Below are 16,635 nucleotides of genomic sequence, written 5' to 3' on the forward strand. Positions count from 1 at the left end.
CACAAGACAAGGACGAACTTCTTCATCATCTACAGTATGTGATGGTAGTGTTAAGATGCCTAGGGTATTCTGTGAGCGAAACAAAGTCCAGTCTAGTACCCTCTCAGGACATGTGCTTTCTGGGTGTGAGACTGAATACAGCTTCCCAGATGGCTTTTTGACCCCGGACAAACAAAGAAGCCTTTCTCTTTATTTCCATCAAATGTCTCTACAGTCCAGGCTGACTGCAAGGACAGTCCTTCAAGCCTTGGGGTTCATGGCATCTTGTATTCTGGTGCTTCCCAATACCAAACTGCATATCAGGAAGCTTCAATGCTATCTCAAAAATGTATGGACACAACACTGCCGAGATCTAGACACTGTCATTCAGATAATGCCTTGCATTCAGAAGGAATTTTTGTGGTGGGCTCAGGAATGTCACCTAAACAAGGGACTCTCTGTGACCCGACCAGAGGCGAGTCAGATTCTAACGACAGATGCCTCAGACAAGGCTTGGGGAGCACACCTCAATGGAAAATGGGTGCAAGACACGTGGCCTGTCAGACTTCAACACTTGCATATCAATTTGAAGGAGATGTTAGCAGTCCAATTTGCATTGATGGCTTTCAAGGATTCACTTCACCCAGGGCAGGTATTGATTTAAACAGACAACACTACTGTCATGTGGTACATCAACAAGCAAGGGGGAACCCATTCGTACCCTCTTTGCAGGCAAGCGATGATTTTGTGGGAGACTGCTCTCAGTTTACACCTCAATCTTCAGGCAAGGTTTCTACCAGGAGCACAGAACTCCTTAGCAGATGTGTTGAGCAGACAGATAGTGGATCCTCACGAGTGGAAACTGGATCCTCATGTATTTCAAAAGTTGACAGTGTTATGGGGGACTCCAGACATAGATCTGTTCGCTTCTCCACTAAATTACCAGTTGCCAAAGTTTTGCACAAAAATGTTTCATCCCACAGCTTGGAAGGTGGATGCTCTATCATTCAGTTGGAGCAATCTTCATGTCTATGCCTTTCCACCTCTGCCTCTCATTCCCAAGGTACTCTTGAAGGCCAGAAAGGACAAGCCATCCATGATTCTGATAGCGCCGGATTGGCCTCGACAGCACTGGTACCCACTACTGAGGAGTTTAGCACGGGAGCCTCCATGGCCTCTGCCTTTGATTCCACATCTTTTGTCTCAGGAGGGCAATCACTTTCTCAATGTCAAGATTCAGTCTCTGCATCTAACAGCCTGGCATATTCTGTTTTAGACCCTGGAGGGTCTCAGCTTCCACAACAAGTTTTGAATGTTATTTTGGAGGCCAGAAGGCCTAGTACAAGGAAAGTTTACGCTGATAAATGGAGGAGATTTTTTATTTGGAGCAAAGCGAAGGACTTTGATGTTTCCAAGCCTGATTTAAGTGTTTCTCTTCAATATCTTACTGAGTTATTGGACAAGGGTTTGTCTTTCTCCTCGATAAAGGTTCATGCTGCAGCCATTTCTGCTCACTATGACTGTGACCCTCCTTTATTTTCTCATCCTTTGTTTAAGCAATTTCTTAGAGGGGCAAAGAACATAAGACCCCCACGTAGAGCTCCTACTCCTGCTTGGGATCTCAATTTTGTGTTGGAAAAACTTACTCTACAACCTTTTGAGCCTGCAGCTACTGCCGAGTTAAAGTATTTATCATGGAAGACTGCTTTTTGTTGGCCATTACCTCTGCAAGAAGGGTTTCTGAATTACAGGCCCTTATGGCAGTGGAACCTTTCCTGATTTTTCATAAGGATAGGGTATCTTTGCGTACTAATCCTTCCTTTATGCCTAAAGTGGTTTCTAGTGTGGCCTTGAACCAAACTATTCATTTGCCTACTTTTTATGCAGACCCCAAAATAAAGGGGAGAAGATTTTGCATACTTTGGATATTCACAGGCAGTTGCGTTATTATTTGAGCAGAACCAAGGGGTTCAGGCAGTCTCAGCAGTTGTTTGTTTCTTTTGCTTTGGGTTCTCAGGGAAAACCTGTTTCAAAACAAACTATTTCTAAATGGATTGGTTTTTGTATTTCTTTCTGTTATTCCCATCATGGTAAGGAGATTCCGGCTGGAATCAGACCTCATTCCACTAGAGCTACTGCCACTTCTACTGCCTTTCTAAGGGGGGTAGCTACAAAAGATATTTTGGAAGCAGCCACTTGGAGCTCAGTACATACTTTTTCTAAACATTACCACCTTCCTCTTTATTCTAAGTCTAGGGCTGGGTTTGCCACTGCAATATTACAGGGCATTTTAGCAGCCCCTAATGCTTTATGATTTTGCCATCCTCCCTTTACCTCTGCTTTGGGATTCTACCCATATGTAAGGACTGCAGCAATGTGAGATGAAGAACATAGTACAGTTTTGTACCTACCATAAATGTAGATGTTCGAAGATCCACATTGCTGCAGTCCAATTTACCCCCCTCCTTCCCCTCTGTAGTTTGGCATGTTTATATGGTTTGGGTGATGGTTGTTGTTGGGCATGTTTTTGGGAGGTATCCTGTTTTTGGGCTGTGGCCTTTCTTTTTAGGGCCTTCTGACATCTGGGGCAAGAAAAGACTGAGGATATGACGTCGGTCATGCGCTTTTATACCCTGACGCTCTGATGTCAGATCTGAGCGCCCATGACCGACGTCAGCCTAATACTTTGGTATTCTGGCCGACCGAGGACAGCGGGACTACCCATATGTAAGGACTGCAGCAATGTGGATCTTCGAACATCTACATTTATGGTAGGTACAAAACTGTACTTTCTTACATTTACTTTGGGTTTTGGTTACTTTACAGAGAGAAGTTGAAGATGTGGGTGGGCAAGTATTGTGAAAAAGTCCTTAAGGATGCCTGGAAAACCACAAAGGATTTTAGTTTTTAATCCACATACATAACAAAAGGCTCAGATGTGGAGCTACCTGCAGAGATTGCAAGTCACAGAGAAGGGTCCAACTGATTCTTGTGGGCCTTGGGTTTTCCAAAGATGATAGGGACTTGTGGTTTCTGGATGACCAAAAATTACATTAATGGTTGATTAAATTGTCATCTAGCTATGTTTGAAAGACTTATTAACAATATTTCAGTGACCCCCACCACCACCTCATAGGTTTCATAATCTTACCAAGCATTAGCAGCCAGTCCTTTCTTTCACCATCAGTACTACTCCCTTCCTACACTGACCTGTACCCTCCTCAATGTATATAGCATCAGGAACAAACTAGACCATAAGTGCTTTTATGTCCCAGCACAACCTAGACATTCTAGCAGTCACAGAATCTTGGGACAACTTCCAGCACTTTCTAACCTCCTACAAGTATGTCAGTAATGCTAAACCAGTCAGACGATCAGGTGGACAGTCACTAATTATGTACAGAAATAACCTAAACCCAAAAGTCATTGCTCAAGGAAACTCCTCCTCAGACTCTGGTCCTACATGTATTCTCCTAAAATTTCCAACTCACAAATACACCACTATTGATCACTACAGCTTATCTACCACCCCCTACTTCCCCAAATAAATTCAAATCACTTATCCCTGACATCCTTAATAACTGTCCCAAACAACAATAATATAATAATTCTCGGTGACTTCAATCTCATTTTTCTTGGCTTTCTTTTGTCTGACATGGGTAGTTTCCTAGCAGACCTAAGGCTCCTTAAACTCATAAAAGACCCATAAAGACCTAACCTCAGGTCCTCCAAACACTCCACACCTGACTTGATTATTAGAAATACACCAACCTTCAACTCCAACATAATATTCTGCAATCAATAAGCAACCACTACCCAATCATCTTTACAACTGTCAATTTCCCATAAATCTACCACTAATATATAAAACCTTGAGAAACCAGAACAGCAGAAATATAGACACACTCATAAGCTTTCTCACAGCCAACAACTAGACATATTATCTCTTCACATGACTGTATTTCAGCAGTTGTAAGTCTAACCAACTTTCCACTCCCAGCTTCAAGACAAATTCTACTCACTTATCTACAGACTTTATAAAGCCACCAAAAGTGAATGGCTGTCCACTGAACCCACAAATCTTTTAACTCTAATGGATGAAGCATGGTAAAAATGAAAACAGACAGCTGCACCTCATTTATAGTCTTGCACAACCAGGCGAAGAAGTCCATCCGAGATGCAAAAGAAATCTCCAAACAAAGAAAAAATTACTCTCTTAGATCCCCCAAATATTTTTGGAAAGAGGTTAATCCATTTACCGGAAGAAAACCTCCTCATGATACCCTGAGCACAAACATCATTCAGTGTGTCTCCTCATGATACCCTGTCTACAAACACCATTCAATGTGTCAACTTATGGTACCCATGATAGATACCCTGTCTACAAACACCATTCAATGTGTCTTCTCATGATACCCTCTCTACAAACACCATTCAATGTGTCTCCTTATGATACCCTTTCTACAAACACCATTCAGTGTGTCTCCTCATGATACCCTGTCTACAAAGAGCATTCAGTGTGTCTCCTCATGATACCCATGATACCCTGTCTACAAACACCGTTCAATGTCACCTCATGATACCCTGTCTACAAACACCATTCCATGTGTCTCCTCATGATACCCTGTCTACAAACAGCATTCAATGTATCTCCTCATGTTACACATGATACCCTGTGTAACGCCCCTGCACTAGCCCATTAATCAAAGAGCCTCAATCCTCACCACTAGCACCAATGAAGGAAGTGCACATTGGGAGGATAACAAGTGCACACACAGTAAAGTACAATTTCCCTTAAGAACACACAGAGATCACAGTCAGTTTGGGGCTGGTTTCCCCCTCTCTCTCCAGATCCCCAATAAGACTCCCCACTGGCACAGCTGTAGAGTTGAGTCCTTAGCCAGGGTTCCAAGCCAATTCCTCCCAGCACTCTGTCCAACTAGTGCTTCATGTCCCTGCCAAAGTAGCTGACGCACACATACATACATACACGCACGCACACACACACACACACACACACACACACACACACACACACACACACACACACACACACACTTTGACATTTGATTTATACACAAACATACACCTGGGAAAGGCTGGCACAGGTTTGCTATGTCCCTTTCTGCCCACACCATAAGGTAGTTAGCACTGCAACCAGAACCCCTTATCAGCTACTTTAAGGTCCTTCTCAAAGGATGACCAATCTTACTGTGTAATGTAGTATTAGCCAAATGGTAAGTGAGACCAACAACAAGGGTATCGGAGTGGCCTATACAATGTCACCAAATACATATGCAAGTACTCCAAGAGCTTAAATATCTCTAAACAAACCAGTCACAATTAAAAGGTTTAAATATAATAGTAAATAATAAAAGAACAAGACAATACTCAAACAGTACAGTAACCTCAGAGTTCAGAATCACAGGAAATATTTTAAAACAACATTGCAGGGCAGTCTCAAATAAATGCAGAAAACATCTAAACTAATCTTACTATATTCCTGTCTATCTCTAAGAGAAATCACTGTAATCTAGTTACTTACTATTAGCAAGACAAGTGCTGATGAAAGGATGTTGTGAGATCCAAAGACAAATACAAAATGCCCAGACTTTCTCTGAGCGATAGTTCTTAAATTAATAGTACACATTACTGCTAGGTCAGCTGGATAACAGCACTATTTTTCTCCTACCTCCAGTTCCCAGGCTAAACAGATACCAACATAATTTAACATTTGTCTGTGAAAATACTTATCTCTCAGAAGTTTGCCTACAACTGGTAGTTGTAAAACAAAACAATTAAAACTTTTACATTTGAAACCAAGTAATTATTTCTTTTTCAGACAATAGGAAAACATCTAGCTGTATACATCCTATCTTCTTGCTGTATTAACTAACTTTATAGCACATCATAAAACTCTTTACTTTTCAATGTATTTTCTTAGAGTTTTGCAAGTTAACTCTGTATGTTCCAACTTGTGCTTTTAATGTGGTTTGTATTAATTTCTGTTCTTTTTCATTAGGGTACATTTTGGTTACATTCTTGAATCTCAGTGTATATAATATATAGTTCAACACACACTTCTGCACCAGTAGTTTAATATCCACATAACATACAGTTCTCTTACATTTGTAAGACAAGCCTATGGATCATATTAATATTCACAAATGACATGATTATTTGCAAAATTCCAGATAGCTGGGCTGGCAGTGTCACATTTCTATATAAATCATATTAATATTTTCAAGTGACATATAATTATTTACAAAATTCCAGCTTGCTGGGCTGGCAGCATTTCGGATTGTCACACCCTGCCTACAAACACCATTCAGTGTGGTACAGCAAAACCTTCTCCAGAGGATTTTCATAAAGAATTAAGTAATTTCCCATCAATAAACTGTATACTTCACACATATCATGCATTGACCATCTCATCACCATTCACTCCCCTCTTCTACTTCAAATGCACATTTTCCAAAGAAGCCTTTATTCTACTTGAAAATATTTCCACTGACACCCTTCTTGGATCTGACAGCATAATCCCCTGGTTCATGTATCACTGCAGAGGACATTTGTATATTCTTCTCACACACATATATAATCTATGTCTCACACCAAATATTGTGCCACAGATTTGGAAAACTGCTCTAACCAAACACCTTATAATGCAAACCAACCCAAAAGACACCTTTCACTTCCATCTAATATCCAGCCTCCTTATTCTGAACAAACATCTGGAGAAGATAGTCTATACCCAGCTCTCCCTCTACATCCAGCAGTACCATCTGCTCTCCTACAAGCAACATGGATTCTGGACTGGAGGAAGTACTATGAAAGTACTTTTGTCTGTAACTGATGACTTCATGCTAAACTGGTGGCCTCCTTATAGATGCCCTATTTGTAGACCTGACAAAGGCATGTGACCTCATTGATCACTATCTTCTCCAAAACAAATTTCATAGAAATTGATATCAGTCCAGACACCGCTGCCTGGTTTAAAGACTTCCTCACTGACAGACACTTCTGAGTTAAAATTGGATCCTCCCAATCAGAATCTGCACCTATTATCAAAAGTGTACCACAAGAATCCATTCTTACTCCCCTCCTCTTCTCTATATTCATTAACAAACTTCCTTCTTACTCCCCTCCTCTTCTCTATATTCATTAACAAACTTCCTTGTGATCTCCCCCATCTCTCACTTATGTTCTATGTTGATGGCATGGTCATTTACTGATCAGGTCACTCTCACACCAACATTCGTTGCGAACTCCAGTCAGACTTACTTGAGCTCTACCACTGGCTTATAAACCATAAACTGCTTTTCAACCCAACCAAGACCAAAGCTGTGCTTTTTGGAACCTCACAGAAAATTCATCAAGCACCTAATTCTTTTACTGTCTTTGAACTTCACAGCCATTCCACAAATACAACTTCCACGTTCAAATACCTAGGACTATTGCTTGACCTGTCAAGAACTTCCAGTTCCAGATAGACAAAGTGAGAACCAAAATGAGCTCCCTCCTTTTGTGGGCCAAAAAATATTTACCCTTTCTATCCTGACCAGCCAGAGTAGACACTGGAAAAGGAGTTCTGCTTTCTCAATTGGAATATGGACTCCCGATTTTTGTTTCTGCCCCAAGAAAGACAGTGTGACACTCCAGACTATCACTAACAGCGTCGGCCTGTTTGTTACAAACTCACCTGTCTGTGAGCATCATTGTATCATCCCAGAAAAAGCCAAATGGCTACGCATAAAACAAAGATCTAACCTACTTTTAGGATGCCAACTCTACAGAGTACTCCACATTTAGTTCCCTTGCAGCTAGACCTCACATAAAGACCTCCTCATACAACCTGAGACACACTCACAAGCCACGCCAACTCTCATTACTCCTGGAACTAAACAACATGACGCTGCACATCTTTCTCCTCTCAGGCCCTTATTCTTTGGAAAGCTGTGCCCATCAGGATTAAGGAAATCAACACTGATTCCAAACTCAGAATGCAACTCAAAAAGCTCACTTTATATATTATACATTTCAATCTGCTTGATTCTATATTGCACTGTGCTGGATCACTGAAATGTATATACGCAGTTTTCTTTTTTGTATGCAATTAGTCTGAATTAGTCTGTTATTGCTTACATTTCTGTATTTTTGTTTGTGAAATGTTTTGTATTTCACACAGGCTGAGCCTGAAATTGTTCGGTATTGAGCAGTGCACTACCCCGATAAACAAATATAAATAAATAAATAAGTAAATAACCAGTACTTTAGGGTTATGAAACCTAATAAAGGAAGTGGTTCTTATCAGCACCCTGGATTATTTGGGGAAAATTTTAAACCTGATTATGGATGACAATTTTTATCAAGTAGTCAGCCTTAGTGACATACATTAGTCTTACCAGCAGATTGTTTTTGATTCTTCAAGATCGACTTGATAGAGGCAATGCTTCTCTACAGCAGTATATGTTTTTCATCATGTAGATGTTTTGTTGTTTTTTGGATAAGATCAGAGATTTAGAATTGACCTGTATCAGATTTTAGTAATGTGTGATATCAAGGACCATTTTACTGTCATCCCACAGGCTGTTGGCATGGATTGATTTAGGGAAATAGTTTTTCCTGCACTGTCATGATTTCCAGGGACATCAGTACAGTTTGTTTTTCTCTGGACTCACTACTGAAAAATAATTTTTTCATCTTTGAAAATTAGTTTCTTCAACATTCTTTTGGAGTGGCCATAGGGGCCGCCTCTGCCCCCATGTTCACCAATCTGGTAATAAGTCATTGGAAGACTCCCTGTAAATTGAACAGTACATATCAACCTTTCCATAAGCTTTACTAATGTTTTTTTGGATGACATTTTCCTTGTGCGGAGGGGTAGCTATGATCGTCTTATGACATTTTCTGATTGTTTGTGGTCCACTACAACTGTTTTAAATTTAGTTTGAATGAGGGCAAAACTCTGATTTCCTTCCATGTTGTGTACCTTTGTAAAAATCTGCAGAATTGTTATGATTCTAGTAGTTTTAGGAAATAAACTTTTCTAGCAGTTATTTGCATTTTGACAGTGTGCATACATTTTCACAGAAAAAAGAATAGTCAAGATACAGTTTATTCATTTATCTCAAATCCCATGATAATAAAAAAATATGTAGTAATATAGCAATAACCCACGCCTGGGTGTGGGTAATGCTGGATTTACCCACGGCTAGTGTGGTTTGGTCACGGGGGCAAAGCCCGAGTGGCCAAACAAAGACAACCGTGGGTAGATCCAGCATTACCTACACCCAGAAGTGGGTTATTGCTATTATACAATGACATTATTTAAGAAAAAAAAATACTTTTCTTAAATAATGGCATTGTATAATGCCTCCTTGCTGCCGTTCCGCAGCTGTCTGGTAGTTTGCGGCAGTTCTGATGTACTGCGCATGCATATGCCTACGCAGTACATCAGAGCTGTGGGCAAAAGCAACGGAGAAACCAAGATCTCTGTTGCTTTTTACAAAGTGTCTCGCTATGTTAAAGGAGTTTAACATAGCGAGACAGCTTTAAAAAAAGCAACGGAGAATCTCCATTGTTTTTTTTAAAGCTGTCTCGCTATGTTAAACCCATTTAATATAGTGAGACAGCTTTAAAAAAAGCAACGGAGAAAGGAAGATCTCCGTTACTTTTTTTAAAGCTGTCTCGCTATGTTAAACTCCTTTAATATAGCAAGACAGTGTCTAAACAGTAACGGAGATCTTGCATTCTCCTTTGCTGTAAAAAAAGTCTTATACTAATGGAAAAAGTCCGGGCGACCAGACCTTTTTTTTCCCATTGGTATAAGTCTGATTTACAACGTGCACGCTGACCAATCAGCGTGCACGTTTTGGAATATTAATGGGGAGTTGTTGTATAGTATCAGGTTTTAAGATCTATATTTTAAACTAAGAATTACCCTGTTTAATTAACTGATAAAATAGTCGGTCTGCTTTTGAAGTGAAGGAATGACCACTATTCCCTAATATTAAAGAAGCCTATTGTTAGTGTCCTTAAAACTAGCAATTCTTTTGTACTTCACTCTCTATGGTTTTACATAATTCTGTTGATTCTGAAGGGGGGGGGGGTACATTCTGTTACTGAAAAGAACTAAAGTTTGGTTTTAAGTGTTAATAACGACCCCGGTAAACTTACAACTACACCCATGTGTATCGGTAAATCTTTGAACTATATGGGAAGCTTTTTGAATGCAAAGGGTCCAAAAAGTGCTTGAATGTCTATGTGAATAAATTTGGTTCTTGCAGTCATTATGACTATATTCTTGAAGGCCCAAATGTAGTTATTCACAAATGCCTGAAGGTTTTCCCTTGTGGTGGAAGATATAACTGTAACACCATCGGTGTGGTTAATGCAGCCATCTGTTCAATATGCCTTGATTTTACATTGGAAAGACAGAAAGGCAAATTGGTAGAAACATTTCTGAACATTGCATTTTGCATTAAAAATGTGATGACAATATTTTATACAAGCCTTCTCTTTTATTTAAGGATTTTAAGAAATTCTTGTTTTTTTATTTTAGAAGTGTCTAAAATTGTAAGGAGGCAACTGGGAACTATCACATGGCAAATACGTTTGATGCCTGATGTTTTTCCTGGTTTAAGGATTTGTGGATGGATGGATTTCATTTGCACCTGTTTTGAAATGTAAAGTCAACAGGGGGAAAAGTATTTGGCGCCATACCTCCTTGACATATTTTGTTATTTAAGTAGGTTTAAGGGATGTTTTATTCTGAAGAAGCTCCTGTAATTGGAATGAAAGTACTCAATAAATGTTGTGTCTTTTGATTTTGGTTGTTTTGGGTAGTAGGTTGCAAGTAACATGAACTTTAAAAAAGCATCTGGCTATAAAGCAGAAGCTAGCAGTCCATGCATCTGATAACTTTAAAGTGCGTAAGAGAGCTTGAGAAGAACAAACAATCTGCTACTAGGAAGATAAATAATGGAATATTCTAGTGAAGGGATACATAAGGTAATTATGAAGGGGAAAATGCAGGAAATAGAAATAGGCATGGTGAAAGTCACAGTTACACATATGGTATGCAAAATTAAACATGTTTGAAGCATAAAACCTATCGATATACAGAGTAAAGCTAGACTACAGCATCGGCTAGAATTGTTTGCCAAAACCTGATGCTAATTTGCAGTGGAGGTACACAGTGGCATCACTGCTAAAGGATGCATGGCAAACAGAATGATGCAGAAAGAGCAGTGAAAAAGTGCAAAGAAGCCAGTAAATGTTGTAGCCACTATTGTACTAGAAAGAAAGCGACACACACACACACACACACACACACACACACACACACACACACACACACACACACACACACACTCTATTGATTCACTTTTGCATGAAGGATAATGTATTGACAGCCAGAGCTTATATATATATATATATATATATATATATATATATATATATATATATATATATGTGTGTATAAAACAGAACATTACTGACAATGGTGTTGAAGGCATATTCATAGCTAAATACTAGGCAATCAGTCTGCAGACTGTTACATGTCTAGCCTATAACTGTGCAGTGACCAAGGATGAGAATGAAATCCTGTACCTTGTGTCTGTGAGGCAACCCTTAACTGTTATGTCAACCTCCAACATTTCACTTGCTCATAGTCCATGAAACATCATTATTACTACACAGCAGTACTTGTCACAGTTCCATAGTAATGCTTCCCTAATGATATAATAAAGGCATTTATGTTGCACTGCACGGAACTGTATTGTCAGTTTGCTGTCATCTTACACTGTTTCACTTCAAACTCACCCTCGATTTTAAGTGAAGACAGCAGGGTCAGCAGTTATGTGCACACAGATACAAAGCAGAACAACATGCCATGGGAGACAACGGTGTAAATTTAAACACGGGAAGCCTGTACTTTTCAAATTTACTTATTTTAATATCTTGCAGACTAAAATATAAGAGAGCCAGATGTCTCTTGATAACTGAGCACGATAATCTTGATGTTCGCCCTTGTGTTACTTAGCAACATCCTAAGTATTATTGCTAAGAGATTATCAATGGATTTCTAATACTTATCATCACTACCAGAAAAATGTAAAGAATATCTGTTTAAGTGCTTTATTCACTTCATTACAGTCTTTTATAGATAATAAAGTGGTTAAATTGTCTTTAAAGGGAAACATCACCAGAAATAGAACTAATTATTTCTGAGACTTGAACTCTGCACCTGTTACTGTGGTTACCTACAGCATATCATTTAGGCCCATTTAGCCATGGTTGTACTCCTCATCAGTTACTGATACTTTGTTAGGGTGTAGGAGATATTGGGCACACTGGTGGAGCAGGCAAATTGTTTAAAGCTGATGAACTGTGATGTTGTTCTATAGATAGTAAGCGGGCTATGTAAATTAGCTGCACTTGCAGAACCAAGTACTTCAGGCTGGAAATACACATATTTCATGCAAACATGCTCCTCTGAATAGTGGATCTGTCATTGCACAATTCGGAGCATTTTTACAAAAGCAGTGAGAGTTACTCAGCCCATTGTATTGGATCTGCAGTAACGGGAATGACCTTCTGAGAAAAACTGACTCTGGGAAAAACTGATAAACATACCACCCCCCCCCCCCATGATGCAGGGCTGGTGCATAGTGTGAACATGTACCAAAGTCATTTGTGAGTTATAGTCACTGCTACTCAATAGGGTACCTGTGTGCATACATATTGTAAACAGAGTGGCCCATCTGTTATAGTCACTGCTGAAAAATAGGGTACCTGTGTGCATATATACTGTAAACAGAGTGGTTCATCTGTTGTAGTCACTGCTGTACAATAGTGTACCTGTGTGTGTACATACTGTAAACAGAGGGGTCCATCTGTTGTAGTCACTGCTGCACAATATGGTACCTGTGTGCGTATATACTGTAAACAGAGTGGTCCATCTGTTTTAGTCACTGCTGCACAATAGGGTACCTGTGTGTGTACATACTGTAAACAGAGTGGTCCATCTGTTGTAGTCACTGCTGCACAATAGGGTACCTGTGTGCGTATATATTGTAAACAGAGTGGTCCATCTGTTGTAGTCACTGCTGCACAATAGGGTACCTGTGTGTGTACATACTGTAAACAGAGTGGTCCATCTGTTGTAGTCACTGCTGCACAATAGGGTACCTGTGTGTGTACATACTGTAAACAGAGTGGTCCATCTGTTGTAGTCACTGCTGCACAATAGGGTACCTGTGTGTGTACATACTGTAAACAGAGTGGTCCATCTGTTATAGTCACTGCTGCACAATAGGGTACTTGTGTGTGTACATACTGTAAACAGAATATTCCATCTGTTAGAGCTGGTAGGAGTATAAACACGTACTAAACACATTTATGATTCATAGTCATTTCTACACTATGGAGTAAATCCCTGTATACAAACATACCCTATAAAGATAGTATCATATTGTGTACTTCTGGCACACAGTATAAATACTTAACAAAGTATTTTGTGATTCTTAGTGTTGTAAGTCCCTGCTTGCAGACAAGTCCTGTAAAAATAGTACCCCATGATGTAGGACTGGTATACGTGATTAAAGTTGTACCCCAGTAATGTGGTGTCATAATCTGTGGTGGGATTGCAGTAGTGGCAGTATTGTGAATTCTGCTCCAGGATTATTTGCTTCAGTACATTTTGTAGCTCTATATGCTTGATTAAAGTTGTATTACGGTGCCTTTCCATTTATATTTCTACCATTTTCTCCTTTTCTTTGAGTCTACCCCATCCCTCACTTTGGCATTAAACTATATGTTTCTGAAATTCTAACCAATGGGCACCAGTATTGCTTTTATTTGACACAATCCCTTTCTAGCAAGTCTACTACAATTAGCACAGAGCTACATTTACTCAAAGTCTTTTATTCAAAACTGAGAGGTGTAACAAACTAGCTTTTCATCAAAAGCGAGAAAAAAAGCTTTTTATTAAATTCTACTTAAGTATTTTAAATTGCACTTAAAGTGACCTGTGTGGTTTTTTGTACTTCTCTGCTTTTTGTCCATTTATCTGTTTGATTTTTTTGTTTGCTCTGGGTCCTTAGTCATGAACCTTTGCAGTTGTGTGAAGATTCTTAAATACTGCAAGATTATAACATTGTTTCTACATTAGACTGCACTTCTGTTTCCATAATTAAAATTACATGTAAAAGGTAGCTTTTTTGTATTTTGAACTCGGTCTGGACAATCATGAAGCTTCTTTCATGGCCTTGGCAGGACTGTGATCTACTGCCAGATTTGAGCCTCATTTAGTCATTTATTACACCATTATTGGTAAGTTTCTCTGTGGTCTGGTGCCTCAATCTGTGGTGGGGTTGGAGTAGTGGCAGTGTTGTGAGTTATGCTACAGGGTTTATGCTTCAGTACTTTTTATAGCTGTATATAATGGTTTCAAGTTGTATTCTATTAATGTGTTGCCTTAATCTTTGCTGGGTTTGCAGTAGTGGAAGTATTGTGAATTTTGCTCCAGGATTTGTGCTTCAGAACTTTTTATAGCTGTATATATACCTGTTTAAAGATGCATTACAGTGCCTTTCTGTTTATCTTGCAACTGTTTTCTCCTGTTTTTTGAGTCTGCCCCCCCCCCCCCCACCACTGAGTCATTAAGCTAAAATTTTCTAAATGTTTAACCAAAGGACTAGTGGGCAGTTTTAATTTTTCTTCAACCTTCCCACCCTATGTTATTGTGGTTTTAAAAGGCTTTGCCTCTGTCTTCAGCCCCATATGGTAATCTGACTTCCAAAGTCCCTCCCCTCCTCTTTCATTGCTATTGTCTGTTGTGTAACCTATATAAGTACCTTCCCACCATTGTTTTCCATATATCTGTAATAATGCCCACCTTGCAAACCAGTATTGCTCTTGAGTAAATTTTCCTTACTATAAACTGTCTCCTGCTCACTTTCGTAGAGTTCCTATCAGCTTGGCATTCTTGCCACACTCTGAGGGGGGTCTTGAATTGATCCTTTTCCATCCTTGATAGATAAGAGATTTATTTTATTGCTTTGCACTTCAGTTAACTGTTTAGAGTGCTACTGCTTTATTTTTCCATTTTTGTTGATTTTGCCTTTGAATCATTCTAAAGATACCTAATACTTGAAATTGTCTTGTCAGGGTTGTTTAGGTTTTGTTGTAGCATTTCACTCACAAGCAGTCTTTCTTGCTGTTATTGCATCAAGAGGTTAGAAGTGCCCTGTACAGACACAAACACCCAGAAATTTAATTTAATCTATAAAACTTCTATTAGAACTGAAATCTGTAACTTAGTGTGGCTTAAACAAAGCCGTTCTGCAGAGAGAAGCTTAGAGCAGCTAATTTGCACATTAAACAGCCCAACTATCAAATGTTAGTACAATCTAACCTAGTCTGGTGCCAAATCACAGAAACCACCCAAGGAGACCTCTGTGTAACTCAGTCCACGACCTACAGTAGCCCACCCAAATATATGTTTGGACAAAATGGATATACAATTTCCAAATGTCTCCATGGCCAGCTTGGTAGATATGGGCATCTTGAGACAATGTAGCAATTATCTCATGTTCACAGGCAACCATTTAATCTTTAAATAAACAAACAAAGTAAGTGAGAGATGCACATACACAAATTCACTGGGGAGAAAAATCTCACATACAAAGAAGGTTGTCAAGAAAACACATGTAGAACAACCTGTGCTGAGGCACAACAAGCAATCTTTGCAAACTTCAAAGATCTCCTGAGCCTGTTAGCTGTAACACCTATCCTCGGCAACTTCAAAAGCACTCACCAAAAGCAACACCATACATATTACTACAGCCAGTGGAGTCCCAAGAGCAAAGCCCAAAAGGCAAGCCAACACATTACTGAGGACTCTTGCAGTAGGGGACTGCATTGTGTGACACATAGATGCCCCACTCACCAGGCTGAACAAGGAGAAGGTAATGGTCAGTTGCTTATTTGTGACCAGGATCCACCAAGTTACATATGTGGTCAAGTCAGTTCACCACAGGTACCAGTATAATTGCATCATAGTCCTTGTAGGTGTAAATGACCTTGTGAGCAGGATCCGCCAAGTTACATATGTGGTCAAGTCATTACACCACAGGTACCAGTATGATTCCATCATAGTATGTGTAGGTGTAAATGACCTTGTGAGCAGGATCCGCCAAGTTACATATGTGGTCAAGTCAGTTCACCACAGGTACCAGTGTGATTCCATCATAGTCCATGTAGGTGTAAATGACCTTGTAACCAGGATCCGCCAAGTTACATACGTGCTCAAGTCAGTACACCACAGGTGCCAGTATGATTCCATCATAGTCCATGTAGGTGTAAATGACCTTGTGACCAGGGCCCGCCAAGTTACATATGTGGTCAAGTCATTACACCACAGGTACCAGTATGATTCCATCATAGTCCATGTAGGTGTAAATGACCTTGTGACCAGGGCCCGCCAAGTTACATATGTGGTCAAGTCAGTACACCACAGGTACCAGTATGATTATGTCATAGTCCATGTAGGTGTAAGTGACCTTGTGACCAGGATCCACCAAGTTGCATATGTGCTCAAGTCAGTACACCACAGGTACCAGTATGATTCCATCATAGTCCATGTAG

At 39.6% G+C, this 16,635-nt stretch overlaps 1 long non-coding RNA gene across 1 annotated transcript in view; it reads left to right on the forward strand.

Moving 5' to 3' along the window:
* LOC122794609 overlaps positions 1 to 16,635 on the forward strand; it is a 597,416-nt gene that overhangs the window by 222,184 nt on the left and 358,597 nt on the right. The window lies entirely within an intron of this gene.

The sequence above is a fragment of the Protopterus annectens genome, chromosome 2.part1 (assembly GCF_019279795.1).
Source record: "Protopterus annectens isolate FY-2018-M chromosome 2.part1, PAN1.0, whole genome shotgun sequence".
Classification (NCBI taxonomy): domain Eukaryota; kingdom Metazoa; phylum Chordata; order Ceratodontiformes; family Protopteridae; genus Protopterus; species Protopterus annectens.